Source organism: Hippopotamus amphibius, chromosome 7 (assembly GCF_030028045.1).
Source record: "Hippopotamus amphibius kiboko isolate mHipAmp2 chromosome 7, mHipAmp2.hap2, whole genome shotgun sequence".
Classification (NCBI taxonomy): domain Eukaryota; kingdom Metazoa; phylum Chordata; class Mammalia; order Artiodactyla; family Hippopotamidae; genus Hippopotamus; species Hippopotamus amphibius.
The window spans coordinates 106552483-106572531 of NC_080192.1; the positions used below are offsets into that span (position 1 = coordinate 106552483).

At 35.9% G+C, this 20049-nt stretch overlaps 1 pseudogene; it reads left to right on the forward strand.

Annotated features, from left to right (window-relative positions):
- Positions 1 to 14082: 14082 nt before the first annotated feature.
- LOC130857725 (ATM interactor-like) lies at positions 14083 to 16268 on the forward strand (annotated as a pseudogene).
- Positions 16269 to 20049: the final 3781 nt, after the last annotated feature.

A 20049-nucleotide genomic window follows, 5' to 3' on the forward strand; every position in this document is an offset into this window, starting at 1 on the left:
ACTTCACTCAGTTTATTTCTGTAACATTTTATCTTGCATTACTTTCCCTCCCCACTCACTGCTTCATCAAAGCTAAATTCCGTTTGGTTTTTCATACTCACCATATACTTTTTCATCTCTCTTGTCTCCAGAAAAGGCCTTTGTAAATGCTTCTCCTGCTTGGGGACACCTCTTTCCTTCCCTTTGCTCCATTACCCTCTTAGATTTTTACTATTCCTTTGGTATCATAAAATTAAAGGAATAGTACGCTTCTCAGTTCAAAATGCTTCATATTCAGGGGTTATAAAAATCTGGAGTGTGCTCTTTACATTTTAAAAAATATTATTCATGTGAAATCCCTCTAAGAAAATTCAGGGCAAAATATAGATCAGTAAACAAATAAGATGAGTTCAGATTGTGAGGTGTACCATAAATGTAATAAAGGAGGGGGCAGGCTAGAAGAAATTGGGAAGCGATTTTGTATGCATAATCAAGGAAGGCATTGTTGAGGAGGTAATATTTAAACTGAGATCTAACTTTTGAGGAGGATCCAGCTATGGAAAGGGCTAAAGGAAGGATATTCCAAGCAAAGAAGCAATGAATGCATACGTTCCAAGAAGTAAAAGGAATTGATACAAAACACAGAATTCCAGTGAGGCTATAGGACAGTGTGTGGGAGAGTGTTAGAAGATAGGTTTGGTAAAGTAGCTAGACATCAAATCACATAGATCATTGTACGCAGGATAAAGAGTTATTTTGTTGTGAGCATGAAAGAGTGTCAGCATTATATTTTAAACTGCAGAGGATTATTTGGCTTACATTATTTCCTTATTCTGAAGAATAGCTAGATTAGGAGTTTAACAATTAATGGATTTAGATGGAGACACAATAACAGTAAAATATGTAGTACATACTGAGAAATTATTATGATGACTCAGTCTGAAAAAAGAATAAAAGGTAACTACCAAATCTTAAAACTTTGAGGTGGGAAAGAATTAGAAAGGGAGGGATCAATTTGATATATAATGTCACTTTTTACTTTCTGATAAAATTTTTATAATATTTCTTTACATGTAAGAGCATATATCCTATCCATACATGTATATCTATGTGTATATAATAACTGTACTATTCATGTAACTTTTTCTATATGAGTAAAGCAATAGAAATATGTCTTTACTTCCTGTTTTCTTATTAACACAAAAAAATGACATCAAACAATTCCCAGTTATAAATTTACACAGCTTATATTCCTTCAACTTGTTGATCCAAAATACTAGGTGAGAATAATCATTTTGTGTGGCAGAGGAATCATTTTAGGAAAGGAATTGGAAATGAATAAAACATCCATCTAAATCAGTCATATAAGCGTATAGATGGAAGTGTTTAGGAAACTCTGGGGAATATTAAATATTCCTAGTCCTAACTTTACTTGCATTGCCAGAAACCGGTTTTCTATTCATAACCCTCTTTTCTGCAACTAAATATTTTTTTCTATTGTCACTAGCTAATCAGAGTGTAGAGAGCATAATATAATTGTGGTAATTTCAATCATAGCAGATAATAGTCATTAAAATGCTCATAAGACCATATGTTGTAAAGAAGACAATCAAACCTAATTGTCTTCACTTTTGATTTTCTCCTTGCATTATTTATGTACTAGTTTGGGAGAACACTTAGTCAATATAAGACCATGAGAGAAAAATCCAATTTCTGCTTACAGAAAGATCAGGGTCAGTGGTGTTATTAAACCACTATGGAGCAAGCCACAAGTTTTGTTTGTTTTGACTTTAGTTATTTAGGAAGCAAAGGACCCATTGTATCACATTTACAAAGATCTATAAGAAAAACAGGAATTTTTGTATATGTATTGATATAACCTTCAAAAAGTTAAATAAAAGAGAACATTCCATTGCATCATTTTGTTTTGCCTCAAATACCTTAGCACATTGTATGTCACAAAATATGCTTTCTATCCCTTCCTTTCATTTACTCATTCCTCTTTCCCTCCATTCTTTTCTCCCTCATTTCCTTCTCCATTCTCTCCTTCCCTTTCATCTTAAATCTAAGCTGCTCAAGATCAAGGACTTTTACCATACTGTACAGCCTACAATGCCTAGCATAGTGCAAAAAGTAGGAATTCAATAACTGCTTGTCCATGGCTTTGTGAAAAAAATATTATCTCTCTGTTCAACCTAAAACTTTATCTTTCAATTTCCTCACAGAGGGGCACAAAAAGTGACATTTTCTGAAACTCTTTCTATATCTATTTAAAGTACTTCAGTCTGCATACTCCAGGATCTCTTCAATCTGAGTCATTCAATCCTGTGTCTTTGTTGTACACACCTAACCTCTGGTACACAACTAGGCTTTTCCTTCTCCCTTCCTTCCCCTTTCCCTCTCCCTCCCTCCCTCTCTCTCTTTCTTTTTTTTCTTCTACCTTCCCTCCCTCTTCTTTTAGCTCATAAGCTCCAAAATCCCTCTTTAAGAGTAAATGGGAGAAAAACACTTTCCATTCTATATTTTTTTATTTGAACATTCAAATTGCCATAGCAGTGTGACAGAGTTTTAAAACTAAGAGGTGTTTTCTTTATTCACAGCAAGATTTTTTTTCTATTTACATGTACATACATACTTGAATGGAAAGATCTCATGAAAAATTGTATACAGAACTTTAAAAAGCTACACATACACATAAACAAGGGAAACCTTAAAATACTAAAGTTCAAATTTTACTTTAAAAATTTCAAATTCATTTTTGAACTGTAACAACTAATAGTCAACATGTTTTCATTCAGTCATTTCTTGATGTGTAGCATAATTTTGCATACCAACTGGATTCCAAAAGAGCATCATAGAAATGAGCTTTGAACTTGATTAGACCTTAGACTCAATTATTTAATTCCCTCTGATAAAAGATGAAAAAAATCAATATTCAAAGAAGTTATTTGACTTTCATCATTTTATTTTAAGACATAGTACCATCCTGTAAGACTTTCAACATATAAGGGGGGCCAGTAAGATTTTATACATAATATATATACACATATATATAATAATGTATAATATATATGTATATATGTAAATGCAAAATGTTCAGATGCCTTCCAATAAATAATAAAAGCAATTATTCAATATTTTTTTAAAATTGTAAGAACATAACATGAAATATAAACTCTTAACTTTTTTAAGTGTACAATAGCCACACTATTGTAAATACATTAGATCTCTAGAACTTAATCATCTTGCATAACTGAAACTTTATACCCCTTGAATAGCAACTCCCCATTTCCTCCTCCTCCTTGCTGTCCCTGTAAACCACAATTCTACTTTCTGCTTCTACATGTTTGACTATTTTAGATAACTCATATAAATGGAATTGTGGTATTTGTCTTTCTGTGACTGGCTCATTTCACTTAGCATCATGTCCTCAGAGTCCATCCATGTGGTCAAATATGGCAGAATTTCCTTATTTTTAGAGGCTGGCTAGTAATCCATTGGGTGTATATAACACATTTTCTTCATCCTTTCATCTTGAATGGACTTCTAGGTTTTTTATACCTCTTGGCAAGTAATGCTGCAAAAACCACGAGTGTTAATATCTCTTCAAAATCCTGATTTCAAATATTTTAGATAAACAACCCAAAATTGGGATTGCTGGATCATATGGTATTTCTATTCTTAATATTTTGAGGAAACTCTATACTGTCTCCATGATAGCTAGCAATTTACATTCCTACCAATAGTGTAGAAGGGTCCCCTTTTATCCCACATCCAAGACTTGTTATTTGTTGTCTTTTTCATAAAAGCTGTCCCTCCTAACAGGTGTAAAGTGATAGCTCATGGTTTTGGTTTGCATTTCCCTAATGATTAATGGGTATAAAATTTGACTAGTGATTGAGTATCTTTTCATATAACTGTTGACCATTTATATGTCTTCTTCAAATAAGTGTCTATTTACTCTTTTGCTTATTTTTAAAATCAAGTCACTTACTTGAGTTGAAGGAGTTTTTTATATATTTTAGATATTAACCCTTTATCAGGTACATGACTTGCAGATATTTTATCCCATTCCATAGGTTACTTTTCACTCTATGTTACATGTTTTCTTTGTTGTGAAACAACTTTTTAGTTTGATGTAGTCCTCTTCTCTATTTTTGCTTTTGTCCCCTGTGCTTGGTGTCATATCCAAAACATCACTGCTAAGACCAAGCCATTAAGTTTCCCCCCCAATGTTTTCTACTAGGAGTTTTATAGTTTCAGGTCTTACATTTAAGTCTAATGCATTTTGAGTTGGTTTTTGTGTGTGGTATATGATAAATGTCATTCTCCTGCATGGGAATATCCAGTTTTCCCAACATTTGTTGAAGAGACTATCCTTTCCCACATTGTATATTTTTGGCACCCTTGTTGAAGATTCATTGACCAGATATGTATAGATTTATATCCAGGCTCACTGTTCCATTCCATTGATCTAGAAGTCTGCTTTCATGCCAGTATCATACTGTTTTAATTACTGTAGCTTTGTACAATCATCCCTCATTATCCATGAAGGATTAGTTCTAGAACCCTTGTGAATACCAAAATCCACAAATGCTCAAGTCCCTTATGTGAAATGACATGGTACAGTCAGCCCTCCATATCTGTAGCTTCTGCATCCACAGGTTCAGAGGGCCAAATGTAATACATTTTGAAATCAGAAATAATGCATTTTGAAATATCTCCAGCTTTGTTCCTTCTCAAAATTTTCTTGGCTATTTAGGGGTTTTGTGGTTCTATATGACTTTTAGAATTGATTTTTTCTATTTCTATAAAGATTGTTATTGAGATTATGATAGTGATTGCATTGAATATGAAGGTTATTGGGTGTAATGTGGACATTTTAGCTTTACAAAGTCTTCCAATTCATAAACACAGGATATCTTTTCAGCCATTTGTGTCTTTTTTAATTTCTTTCATCAACGTTTTGTAGTTTTCAGTGTACAAGTCTTTCATCTCCTCAGTTAAGTTTATTCCTAAAAATTTTATTCTTTTTGGTGATATTTTAAATGAAATTGTTACTTTCCTTTTTGGATAGGTTTTTTTAGTGTATAGAAAATACAACTGTCTTTTGTCCATCAGTTTTTTAAGCTGCAACTTTACTGAATTTCTTTATTAGTTCTAACAGATCTTTTGTTTTTGTTTCTCTGGAGTCTTTAGCATTTTCTACATATATGATCATGTCATCTACAAATGGAGATAATTTTACTTCTTATTTTCCAATTTAGATGTATCCTGTTTCTTCTTATTGCCTTATTGCTATGGTTAGGATTCCCAGTGCTATGCTGAATAGAAGTGGCAAGAGTGGGTTGATAGGTTCTTAATACATGTCAGGCACTGTGCTTGTCAATTTATATCATCTTGAAATTTAAAAAAATCCTCCAAAGTAGGAATGGTTTTCCTTGATTCACTAGGCCACGAAGGCTAAGTGAAGGTGAGACATTTGTGGAAGATCTCTTAGGTAAAAGTGATGGAGCTAGATGCAAACCCAGAAAATATGTCACTGGTTGAGTGTCTTTAAAATATACACTTTTTTTCATTAATCTACACCATCTCTCTTAAGAGATCGATTTTTAATGTTGGGAGTTAGAAAACAACTTATTTTAGAAGATATTCACCATGTGGTGCAGGAATAAATTCATCTGAGAATTAAAGATGGCCAGGTTAATAAGTCCTGGAGCCATTAGGAAGATTTTCCAAAGAAATCTAATTTTTAAACTGAGCCTTCGCTAGTTTCTCTCCTCACATATTTTGATGGACACAGATGTAAGGCATAACTTCATTTCTCATATCTTGTACACTTCAATTTGGGGAACAACTTAAAATGTCTTCAAAAATTATCACTTTTTAAAAGTTACCTCTAATCAATGTGTTATTTACTTGGTAAGTTACATAATTTCTCACCAGTAGCACCAGTAAGTAGTTTCATTGGCATCCAAAGCCTTTCAACAGTTTTGCCTTTCACTGAAATTCAGGGCTTTGTATCTGCTACAACACCTTAAGGTTAAGGTTAATTATGATTCTGTAATTGAACCAAAGAGTTTATGCCACTATGGTGATAAAAGATATTTAAAACAGTTTGTATTTGTCATGATTCAATTCAACTTATAACTTAATCCCAGGGGGCCCTTAAGCTAAACTTAATATAGACTAACTATCATCTGGTAGTCTCCAGTAGTATGGATTCAAGAGTGAATATTTAATTCTTAAAGTTGATGTACCTGTATATCTATACTTGACGATCTAATTTTTTTAGTTTTTGCTCCTTCTTCTCCATTTTAAGTAACTCAGCTTTACTTTATACTTTTAACAAATCTTACTATACAATTGAATTAATTTCCTAAATCATCTCTCTGTCTTCAATCTCCATGTCTATTTGTTCTTTCTACAATAACCGATGATAATTTTTCTAAAACACAGTAGTCATCTGCTCAAAAAACATATGATGCTTTCCATGGCCAACACAATAATGTTCAAAATCTACTTTTCAGAGATCAGTTTCTAGCAATATTATGAACTAGGTACACAGGTAGACTCTATTTCTGTGAAAACAACTAAGATTTATGGAGAGATGTATTTTAAATATCATTTTAAATGTATCATTGAACTTAGAATGTAAGACTAAAACTGATTAAAGATGAAAATTCAGATAGATAAACAGTGCACTAAAGCCATATTTACTGTTGAAAGCATTTGATGAATTGTTTTAAATGACCTCAGATGACCCAGAGTGCAAGAGACAAAATTCAACTTGTAATCAAAATAGAAAGCCTTGTAAGAGACCACCTCCCAGAAGGATATTACTTTAAAGGTGAACCAGAAATAAATCAGTACTAACTTTCCCTACTACTATTCCTCCTACAAAAGACACAAGGAAAATTGCCCATTTAAGAATGTGACACGAAAGAGGAAGGTGGAGGGGTTGATCTCCATATGATTTCCTTGAGAATACAGCACCAGGGTTCACAGCTCAAACAAGTAATTTCTTCTCCAGTTTCTTAATTTCATTGTTTTAGATAATGCATTTAAGATTTTTTAAAATCAGAAACAACTTATTTTAACATTTAAATTGAATAACTAGTCACGTGAATTAAGTAGTAGACATCTGTTGATCAGCTTGATCATCATGCATTTCCCATTATTTTGCCCATGCCTTTCTTCCCTTGAAAAAGACCTACTGCCTGTTGGGAGAAGCAAGCAACTCAAAACCACATCCACCTGCACAGCAGCAGAACTACAGCCAGGCCAAGTGAATGCTCTGAGACTCACCTTCCCTGCACAGCAGTTGCAACCCTGTCACAGCTAGTGGGCATATGCAGTCTACTTAGGGCCACCCATAGAGTACCTGTCTCAGTGGCTGGGGGAGATTGCACTTTTGGGCCACATGGAACAGCTCCTACACAAGACCACTCCTTCAAGACTGAAGGAGATAGCCATTTTGCCTGATATGTATAGACAAACACAGACAGGCAGAGAAAATGAGGAGGCAAAGAAATATATTCCAAACCAAAGAAAAGATGAATCCCTAGAAAAAGACCTCAATGAAATGGAGATAAGTAACCTACCTGATAAAGTGTTCAAAGTGACAGTCATAATGATGCTCTTTATAGATCTTAGGAGAAGAATGGATTAACCCAGAAAGAACTTCAGAAAAGAGATAGAAAATATAAGAAAGCACCAACTGAAGTTATAATTGAACTTAAAAACATACTAGAGAGGTTCTACAGTAGAACAGATGAAATAGAAGCACAGATCAGCAAGTTGAAAGACAAAGCAATGGAAAATACCCATACAGAACAGAAAAATTATAAAAGGATCCCCCCCCTTAAGGGACACCTGAGACAACATCAAGCAGAATAACATTCACATTATAGGGGTCCCAGAAGGTATGAAATCAGTTAGAAAACATCAACATTAAACAACACATTAGACTGTATAGAATTAATAGACATATACAGAACATTCCATCTAAAAGCAGCAGAATACACATTTTTCTTTAAGTGTACAGGGACCATTCTCTAGAACAGATCATGGTAGGCCATAAAACAAGTGCATATCAAGATCACAATGAGATATTATCTCACATCTGTAAGAATGGCTATTATCAAAAAGACAAGAAATGACAAGTGTTGGCAAGGATGTGGAGAAAAGGGAACCTTCATGCATTGTTATTGAGAATGTTAATTGTTGTAGTCACTATGGAAACAGTATAAAGGTGCCTCAAAGGACTAAAAAAGAACTACCATACCATCCAGCAATTCCCCTTTTGGGTATGTATTTTTAAAAATGAAAACACTAATTTGAAAAGATATATGTACCTCTTCATTGCAATGCTATTTACAATAGACAAGAAATGGTAGAAACTTAAATGTCCATTGATAGATGAATGGATAAAGATGTGGTATGTATATGTATGACAAAATATTATTTATCCACAGAGAAATAAATGAAATCTTGCCATTTGAAACAACATGGATAGACCTAGAGGGTATTACGCTAAGTGAAATATGTCACAGAGAGAAAGGCAAAAACCATATGATTTCACTTATCTGTGGGATCAAAAAATCAAAACGAATGAACAAATAAAACAAAAAAGGAACATACTCATAAATACAGAGAACAAACTGGTGGTTGTCAGAGAGTACAGGATCAGAGGGTCAGGCCAAGTGGGTGAAGGTGATTAAGAGGTACAAACTCCAGCAATAAGGTCAATAAGTCACAGAGATGTAATGTATAGCATAGAGAATATAGTCAATAATGTTGTAATAACTCTGTGTGGTGACATATGGTAATTAGACTTGTAGTTGGTGATCATTTTGTAATGTATAAAAATATTGAATCCCTACATTGTACACTTAGAACTAATGTACAGTTACATGTCAATAATAATGCAATAAAAAAATAAAAACAGATTCACTTCTTGACCTCTCCAGTTGCATTTACAATTTACCAGTTGTTTCTGTTTAAACTATTTCAAGTTGAGTAACATGTGATTAAAGTTGACAACTTGCTCTTATTTATGCTATATTCCCAGCACATAAAATAATGTGTAACACATGAAAGGCTCTAAATAAATGTGTATTAAATGAATAGCTAAATAGTGAGTGCCTGAGAGCATTAACCTCTTCAGAACCCACCTGTGTGTTTCTTAAACAATTGACAATTACATCAGGAAGCCATTCTCACCAGTTTAAACTGAAGCTGTACTATAGAATAATTGATTCACTGCTTCTAGCTCTCTGACTGACCTTTTCTCCAAGTCACTGAAACCTTTTAGGATCCATGATGAACTCTGGCAATAAAAATGGTAGTCCATTAGCCACCTTCAGAACAATACAATTATATCTGAACTTACTTATTTGTGTATTGTACCTACTGCATATAGGCATAATACTATAGGTTCCCTTAAGGGCACCTATTTGATTTCTTTCTTGTAGTGATAGCCCTTAGGTAGAAAACAAAAAACAAAAAAATAATTTTAAAATTTTATAAATACAATAGGATAATAGTAGTAAATGAATAATAAAATAGTATAAACAATACTAAAAATGATTTATACCTGCCCAAAAGAACTAGGCTAGCACAGTGTGTTTGGTGTGTGTTAATTATATATTCCTTTACAGAATGATTTCATAAATAAAGGACCACCAAAATCACCTTGACAGTAGGAACTGGGGTAGAAGTTTGAATGAAAGCGGCTCCTAAAGATTAGGTCAAATAGACCTAATCCAATTGAGGTTTTAACTCCTTGGTTTGGTGGGGTTTAATTTTGTAATCTTTTCAGCTCAGTCTATCAAAATTAGCTGTCGATCACAGCACAACAGTCAGTTTTGCAGAATAGAAATTACTTGCTTGACAGTCAAATTCATTTTTCTTTCCTCATTTCTGAGTTCCACTGTAGTGGATGATTCCTCTTTTGCTTAGCATCCATGTCATCCAAGTTGTGATTGAGATTTCCAGTGGGATTGGTTATGAATGAAGGCAGACAATTGTAGCAGATTGCCATCTTAAATAACAATAGAACCCCAGGCTCCCAGATGTTCTGTGTACTTGTGGTAAAAGAGGAATCCTGGTGGGAAAATAGAAGCATAGGTATGGATGGGAAGAAAATAATCAGTGACTTTCTTATTAGGCTAACCATAGACATCAGCCTAGTCCATGCTGGCAAACCATTCATATACCTAAAATATTGTCCTGTTGTCTTGGGAGGAATCAGCAATCTCCTTGAACATAGTATAATCAGAAGGGTCTTATGAGAAAGGAATATAGGAAAATGCTTTCCCAGAGCAAAAATCTTGTAAATTGTGTTCCTGTGGTTGACAGCTGATTCAGAGAAGGGGTATTATAAAATATTTATAAAGATACTAGCAATAGCAATAATACTGATGGCTAACATTTTCTGTACATCAAAAAATGTGGTAATTTCTTTATATCCATTAATTCTTTAATCCATTAATTAAATCTGAATTCCAAGCTGAGCTCCTCCTTTTACTTGTCAATGACATCAGTATTCTCATTCTCATCTTATAAAATGTAGATAAAACCTACTCTGTAGACTTCACTGTGTTTCAGTGAAGGTCCAAATACATATAACAAGTAAAAAAATACACAATAAATGTTAAAGCATGTTGTCAATAAAAAGAAGCATTATTGTCATTATTATATTATGTTTCAAGCAGTTTGAGGTAAAAAAAGAAACTCCATGTCTCAAATACTGCCCACTCCCCAAATCCTCTGTAATGCTAACAACACTAGCAAAAACACTCTCAGAGTATTCACTCATTATTTCAAAGTTTTCTTCTACTAATACTCAGTCTCTCAATTGTGGGTAGTTAGAAAGGGTTCTCTAGGCATCTGCAGCCATACCTTTGTAGTATAAAGATGTTTTGCTTTGGCAAACATTTAAGGTATATTATCCTTTATAGAAATTATCATATAAGGGCCATTTTTGATAGAGGTTTTTGTATCACAAATGAAGATGGATTAAAACATGAATATTTTTGTTTTATGAATTTAGCCTGATAAAAAATATCCAAAATATATTTTTGTCTAAGATTTTACACACACACACACAGATATTCCCAGTCAAGTTTATTTCACCCCATTTCTAGCTTCCTGGAGTAAATTAAGCCATCACCAAAATCACTCTAAGAGTGTTCTTTCCTTTTGGATCTGAAATACATTGATATAACTCAGTTGCATCTATCCTGGCATTCTTCATTTCAGTAGCCTCCTGGATCTTTTGTTATTGTTCTGAAAGGCTATAGGGTGCTGAGGGAAGATGTGTGTAACAGCAAGGATTTCTAGAAACAGAGATTCTAGTTTTCCATACATACATGTTGGAGGTAGCCAAAGTTCAGTGTTAGAACTTGGTTGTTTTGAGTTTATATTGGTTTAGTGTTTTGAGTTTATACTGGTTTAGTGTAGTGATTTAAGATGAGGCCAGCCTAGAGTAGTTTTTGCAGAAATAAAGTATAGTTACATTGAGGGCCAAGCTTATATTTTGCATATTTTACTTCAGTCCAATATAGCAGCCCTATTTCTTACAAGTTTATCATTTCCTTATTTTACAAAGTTAGAAGTACACAATGTTTTTGCGTTCTGTCAATGGATTAGTTGTGAAAAAGAGTCTAAACTTTAATAATGAAATAATGCTTTCAGGAAAACTGCAAAGGGAGTTAATAATCAATGGAGCTGTAACTAGATTTTTGTTACTGCTATTTCTCTAAACAGACTTGCTGAAAAAATTCACATTTTCTTTATCAATAACTCTAAGACAAACAAAAATAAATTTAGCCTGGAATTATTTGTCCTTCAAATTAAATACACTTAATCTAGTTATATATTTGTACCTTTAGAAACATCTCTATTTTTATCCTCAGATTATTCGAGAACTCTTTGAATAAGATAGTGTCCAAAAAGTTTTGGTGGGGGAAAGAAGGAAGCTAAAAGAAGTTTCATGACTTTCCATTGTGTTCATTCAAATACTTAGTCATCTTTTACCATTGCTGTATTTTAAAATATGGTGATGGACTGGGAGAGAAAGAGATAATAGTACAATATAAATTGAAGTCTTGTAAAACTTTCTATCTAGTCAAAGAACTAGAACACGAACATGCTAAGATCAAGAAGGCCCTAGCATTTTCCTCAGCTTGACTGAACTTTAGACTGTTGTCTTCCTGACTATAGGTCCCTGCCTTCTCTTTCCTTAGAGCATTTATTTTAGAACACTTTTAATCTTAAATTATTTTTCTGCTCCTTTAAGATATAATCTTTTCCCATCCTTTTGCCAGTTTTGCAACTCAGAGATGTATCTCTCAAGGACCTAAGACACAACCCTTTGAAGTGTAATCATTAAGAAAGACAGGGCCCCTATATTCTAGTCATTGTGGGAGAGTAGGAGCTTAACTTTGATAAGCGCCAGTTAGTAAATCAGATGGCCTAATCCCAATGTCCAACCTCCCTCTAACTTCCTCCAGTACTTTTCCACTAGCTCATCCCAGCACTTAAAAACTCTCCTGCTTTTTGAGTTCAAGCTTTCTCCCCTATTGCAATAGTCTTAAAGTCTTCCTTGCCGGTGTAACTTATCCAAGGCACTTTTTGTCAATAAAATAAACTTAAAAATGTTTAGCAGACACTTCTCACCTGCAGCTGCCCAATCTCTGAATCCCTTCTGCTTGGAGAAATCTCTAGAAAGAAAGGCAAAATTTTATCTCCCACTATGAAAACTGAAAAGGGAGCCATATTTGTTGTCTTCTAGGTCCTTGGCAGCTGAAATGTGAGCCTCTGACCTAACCTAACCCTGGGCTACCCCCTACTGGGACTTCCACTCTGGAGTGGTATATGCAAATAAGCAGGAGTCAGTCTGGAAATCATTCCAGGAGCAGTGGTAGCAAAGGCTGCATCCAGTCTGGAGCAGCAGTGCCACTAGTAACACTATGGCCATAGCTTTTACCACAGCTCTCTTCTGTGGTCCTGAAGGATGACAGGACTTTGACAGTTGTTCTGGGTGCCCAGTGTCTCTCAGGCCCTGCTAATTTTTTGAATCTGGTTCTTCAGCATCCCACCAACTTTGTGCAGTTTGAGGTGCTTTTCAAATATGTTCAATTCTCTTCAAATTGTCCAGTCTACGTATGTATGTATGTATGTATTGTAACCAAAAGCATAACTAATTGTGATGACCAGAGCAGTATAGACCGAAGTGGTTATATGAAATGCAGCAGATATATCACTGGGCTTATGACTGAGAAACCTCAGTTCTACTTCTTATTCTGAAATCCTCAGTTGTATATGGGATAGATCATTAAGTGAGCCTCTTTACCTCTTTAACCCTCAGTTTTTTTAATCTGAAAAATAATGACAAAGGACAGGATTCCTTCAGTCCTTAATGTTCTTAGAAGGTGAATCAGCGACATTATTATAGGAAGAGTATTACAGGGGGTTGAAAGTGGGAGAAATAACTGGGAGCACAAATGGACAAGGAAAAGTTCCAAATACAAGCTTTTCTGGCACATACTCATATATTTTATTAGATGCTTATTCAATCATGTTTTTTTACTATATACCAGAAATTTTGAAAAATAGAAAGAAACATTATTTATAGATGACTTTTATACGGAACTATGTTATAGAGGTAAAAGGAGAGGTTACAATTTAGGGCAGTTGCCCTGACAAGCCAAAGAGGCTTCATCCATGGTTCCGATTATTAACCAATCAACTTGTTATTACAAGAGCCTGCCCACCAGTAAGACATTATATAATAATTGAGACAAGGATATAATACAGTGTTCTCCCTGCCCTTAAGAAATAAAGAATTGGGCTCTGGCCTCGGGCACCCCGGCCGTCCCGGCGGCCGTGAGGGGAGCCGCCGCCGCCTCTGGCCCGCAAGGGCCCCCGGGGCGGCTGAGGGGCAGCCGGCCGCGACCCACGGCAGCGAGGCAGCAGCCCGCGGGCGCGGCGCCGCCCGCCCTCCCGCTCATCCAGCTGTCGGTGAGCAAGCTGTCCCGGGCCGTGCGGACCAACATCCCGTGCACGGTGCGCGACTGTGGCAAGATCCTGCCCAGCAGCCCCGCGCTCAACATGCACCTGGTCAAGAGCCACCGCCTGCAGGATGGCATAGTGAATCCAACAACAAGAAAAGATTTGAAAACTGTACCGGAATTCTACTGCTGTCCAATGGAAGGAATGCCCTAGAGGCCCTGACAGACCATTTTCTCAATTTTCTCCCTTAAGACAGCACTTTATGAAAATGCATGCTGAAAAGAAGCATCAATGTAGGAAGTGCAGCAATTCGTATGGCACTGAGTGGGACTTGAAAAGACACGCGGAGGATTATGGCAAGACCTTCCAGTGCACCTGTGGCTGCCCCTATGCCAGCAGGACTGCATTGCAGTCCCACATATACCGAACTGGCCATGAGATCCCTGCAGGACACAGGGATCCCCCTCGTAAGAAAAGGAAAATGGAAAACTGCCTGCACAACCAGAAGTTGTCCAGGAAGGCTGTTGAATCACTGAGCAACCAACCAACCCCAAGACCAGACGCTCAAAAACTAGAAGCTTCAGAAATAAAGCTAGTAGCTTCTTTTGAAGACTCTTGCAGCTCAAATGCCAGAAAGCAGACTCTTCCAGCACCTCCAAGGTATCCTCAGAAGTTGCTTTTACCAAAGGCCTAAGTGGCTTTGGTTAAACTCCCTGTTATGCAGTTTTCTCCTGTGCCTGTCTTTGTGCCTACAGCCGACGCCTCAGCCCAGCCTGTGGTGTTGGGTGTCGATCATCAGGGCTCTGCCCCGGGTGCTGTGCACTTACTGCCCTTGTCCATCCGAACCCTGATCCTCGGCCTAGATTCAGAGGCTTGCTCTCTCAAGGAGAGCCTCCCTCTTTCAAAGATTGTAAATCCTGTTGCTGTTGAGCCAATTAGCACAGGTGTTCAAGTGAACTTGGGTAAAAGTCCATCTAACCCATTACAAGAACAAGGGGGCACATGTCAAAAGAACAGCATTTCTTCAACCAATGTACAGACAGACCTGCCTTACACCACACAGCACTTTATACCGTCCGCACAGTGGGCTAGCCCTGATTCCTCTGTTTCATCTTGTTCTCAAACTGATTTGACGTTTGGCTCTCAAGTTTCCCTTCCCATTAGTGTTCATACTCAAATCTTTTTGCCCAATTCTAAGGTAACCTCCTCTATAGCTGCTCATACTGATGCGTTTATAGATACCAGTTTTCAGCCAGGTGGGGTCTCCGGAGAAACTCAGACCGGTGGAATGCAGAGTCCAGCAGATGATCAAGAACAGATGGACCAAGCTCTAATGTGTGGAGACATTTTTAAGAGTGTGCATTCGTCATATGGTGTTTCTACAGACAGTATTATAAGCAGCAGCAGCTTAGTAGCAGAGACTGTGACTCATGGTTTGTTACCTCAGAACCACCCTAAAACTTTAAATCCAGATATTGAGAAATCTCCACCAATTATAAACTTCAGTGCACAGAATAGTGTGCTTTCTTCACAGAACATGACAGATAATCAGACTCAAACCATAGATTTGTTAAGATCTAGAAAACATCTTGTCAAGTAATCTGCCTGGTCAGACACTGGACAATCATAGTCTTTTGTCTGACACAAATACTGGACTTGACACCCAGCTCCCATCTGGCCCAACCCAGAATCCTGCAACTGATTTTGATATTGAAGAGTTCTTTTCGGCCTCAAGTATCCAGACTCAAACTGAAGAGAGTGAGCTTAGCACCATGACCACTGAGCCAGTCTTGAAATCACTGGACATAGAGACCCAAACTGACTCCCTACTTGCAGATACCTCTGCCCAGTCCTACAGTTGTAGAGGAAATTCTAACTTCTTAGGCCTTGAAATGTTTGACACGCAGACACAGACGGACTTGAACTTCTTTTTAGACAGTAACCCTCATCTACCTCTTGGGAGTGTTCTGAAACACTCCTGCTTTTCCATGAGTACTGATTCATCTGACACAGAGACCCAAACTGAAGGAATCTCTGCTGCTAAAAACCTACCTGCTCTAGAAAGCAAAGTTCAGTTGAACAGTGCAGAAACGCAGACCATGAATTCTGACTTTGAAACTTTGGGGAGCTTATTCTTCACCAGCAATGAAACTCAAACAGCAAGGGATGACTTTCTTATGGCCGATTTGGCCTGGAACACGATGGAATCTCAATTCAGTTCTGTTGAAAACCAGACGTGTGCAGAACTACACCCAGTCTCCAACTTCTGAAAGTGGAGTCCACGTGGGGGATGGTATTTAAGGTTCCCTTCTGAATTTAGAAGATGAAGAGTGGGAACAACCGTATTAACTCTATTGAATGTAGTTGATAATACAGTTACTTCGATTCTTTGAGGTTCTTTGCCTTTTGCACTGTAAACATGAAATTTGTGTAAAATTTTGTGAGTATATTATAAAGTGTACGATATTGATCTAAAATAAATAAATAAATAAATAAATAAATAAATAAATAATTGATGATAAATGCTGCAAGTCAAATTTCTCCCTATCTACCAATGTATATCTCTCCCATGTATTCTCTGGGACCTCAAACTGAGGGAACCTGATTCTCTTCCTACATCCCCCTATGCCTTGATACAGAGATATCAGATGAACACATAGCTTTGTGTTTCTGGTGTAATATACTGGCTCAGGGCATGTTTGTCTGGCATTTACAGACATGGATTCAAGTCATGACCTCACAAATTTATGACTTTAAGTCATTTACCTTTATGAAACTTCAGTTTCCTCACCTACCAAAAAGAAATGATTGACATGTGCACCCTGCTATGTTTAAAATGGATAACCAACAAGGACCTACTCTATAGCACAGGGAACTCTGCTCAATATTGTGTAACAATCTAAATGGGAAAAGAATCTGAAAAAAAACAGATACACGTATATGTATAACTGAATCACTTTGCTGAAACTAACACAACATTCTTAATCAACTATATGCTAATATAAAATAAAAAGTTAAAAAAAAAGAAATGATAATCATATTTAGTGTCTAGGATTGTTGTGCAGATCAAATGAAATAATGCATATAAAGGACAAAGTGCTTCATATTTAGTGAATGCTCAGTGAATAGTTTAAAATTATAATTTTCATTAGATATAAATTTTTAAATCATTCCTATGACTCAGGTAACATAAGTTGGGAGTGTTATAAGCTAGAAATAAGCTCCTAAGGGCTTGTGGGAAAATTGAAGAACAGCAAATCCTGCTTGAAAGTTGATAAATATAGATTCTGTGAGGATGCAGGTGGCAAGAAGTAGTGGAGGATGAGAGGGAAATTTCTGATCCTGAGATTTATATACATTTTGGAACTCCCTGCCCCCCTCAAGTGTGAGCTCAAGGAAATAGAAATTTGACAACTAAGTCAACACTCACTGTTACCTAGGAAACCAAGTCATGCAGCACATTTGACAAACATCAATTTTTAAAAAAGTCTGGAGTGTGTTTCCCAGACCTAGAACAAGAGCTATAGACCTTCAACACGTGACTTCTCACATGTACCTCAAGGAAAAAAAAATGTGAGAACTTATCTTTGCCTTACAAAAAAATATAAATTGCTACAAAGTGGTGGAACTCATCGATGTGACATTAATAAAAGAATCCAAAAAGTTTCAAAATTGGCTGTCTTTTTAGGTAAGTGAAAAGCTGTAAGAAGACTAACAACTCTCTCTTGCCCATCCCTTCCTTCCTTTCTCTTTCTCTTGCTCTTTCTCGTGCTTTTCTGCTTCAACTGCACCTGTTCATTCTCTGTAATAAACTGGCTTTGTCCTCTTTTCTATGTATAAAGCAGCTCCTCCCCACCTGCACTTACCAGGTTTGCATAACTCAAGTCCAAGCAAACAGCTGAGGCTGAATTAAAATCTTTCTCACTTCTTATTACTAGGAAAGAGACTCTCAGTAGCTTGACTTAAGGCAGTCAGCTATCCCTGATCAGCTATTGCCAGGAAGCAGGACCCTGCAGGACAACCCTAGTTGTGCTATGTTTTATTTTTCTTGGATATAGGAATAGTAGTAGGTTGGGGGGATATGTTCTCAGAGGAAAAGATATTATTAGGGTCTGGCAGGCACCACAAATGAGGCTTACTTTTTGTTACTTGAGTAGAATAATTACATTTTTAATCATGTCATGATACCAGGAAGAAATTCAACAAATGGCCAAATGTCAACAATTTTTGACACACGAGAATTCTAAATTTACATGGGAAGATTAAAGAAGACAGATTATGGGAGTAAATTATGTGTCTTCACAATCAGAACAACAAGAAGCATTTAAGAGAAAAAAAATGATACTTAAAACTCATTTATCGAAAGATACAAAGCTTTCACTATCTCTTACCTACTTTACCCTTACAACAGTATGGTTAGTGTGAAACTTCTGCTGATCCCACACACTCTAAAGTAGAAAATGAGGAATTTAATATAAATTTTGTACCTATTTTAGGGCTCTGGCTGTTGAAAATTGAATGATGCTGACTCAAAAAATTATGTGGAAAGTCTCCTTTGGGGATACATATAAGGAAAAATTCCCTCAAGTCCTTGAGGATCAATTAGAAGTGAAAGGAAATTGGGTTAAATTTCATGAAGTATTTATTCTTCATTAGACCACAAAATCATAAGAAAAAGTAAAAACTCAAAACTTTACAACAATACTTTTTCCTTCTCTAAAAAATAAAGTTTTACTCTGGAAGGTTTTCTTGGGATCAATTCATTTATACATTCTAGTATTATGCATGTTAAGCATATCCCGTATAAAGTTTGGCAAACATTTGCATTATATGTTTTATATTTAGTTAGGAGAGCAATTAAAATAGAAAAGAAAATAAACTGTATATCCATATCCCTCTGTGCATACACACAAGTGAATTTATTTCCCATTCTGAGAAGAAATTTAGAAGAGACATTTATATAAAAAATTAGAAAAGCATTGAAGAATATTTCAAAGTATATTTATGTTTCCTTGAAATGATTTCTTAATGGGATTTTCAGAACTCTGTGATGCTGAAGATGATCTAAGGCCCGAGATAGTAATATAATCACAGTGCTACATGCACAGGCATTTGGTTACAAAGTGGAAAGCAAGATGCCTGTTCATCACTATTCCTAGTAGGAGGATAATAAGATTTCTGTGAAAGGCTCATTCAAATTACAGCGACTGTGTGTGGTTTCCTTTCATCACTTATTGATTGGTGTTGTAAGACCCTCATTTCTTTATAATGTGTAAAGGACTACTTGAGAGCAAGAATTGTAGTTAGTATTGTTTCCACTTATACTTACCAAGTGGATTTAATGGACATTAAAGATTGAATACACTGTAATAACATATTTCCTCATTGTATAATCATTAATAATACTTGACAGAACTTCATACATGTTTTAATGTCCAGCTTAAATTTTTAATGATGTGAGCATTCTATTAAGACTCAATAGTATCTTAAATAATACTTAACTAATAAGCATGGGAAAGCACTATTTACAAAAGAAAAACTAAATGCTGTGCTATGCTGGCTTTACACCATGTTGATAATCTTCTTGGTCTTTGTTAACTACACAATTCTCATTTAGAATAAATGAGCAGATAGTTCATTTTGGCAAGAAGGCAATAATAGTAAGAGCTATAAAAGGTTTTTGAAGTTCCCAGGCAGTAGTTATTTTACTCTGTTTTCATTTGTAGGAGAGATTTGTACTAAGTTCTAATGGGGACTTGAACCTCAAACTATCTCAACTTTGAGGTATATGACAAAGTTAACCTGAAGAAACTGTGTAAATAAGTAGTTTTATATCAACGAGCATCTCTAAATAGTGCACATTCAGTACTATAAGAGCATAGCAGAGGTGGCATGAAAACAGAACAGTTTCCTAGTGGTGAGTGAAAAATAGTTAAAATATACCTTTGTTTAAAAAGATATTCAAGACACAATATAGATATGGATAATTCACTAAAAAATTCCACCGATAATACTCCAGTTTTGCGACTTCAGTAGTTTCAACATGCCATT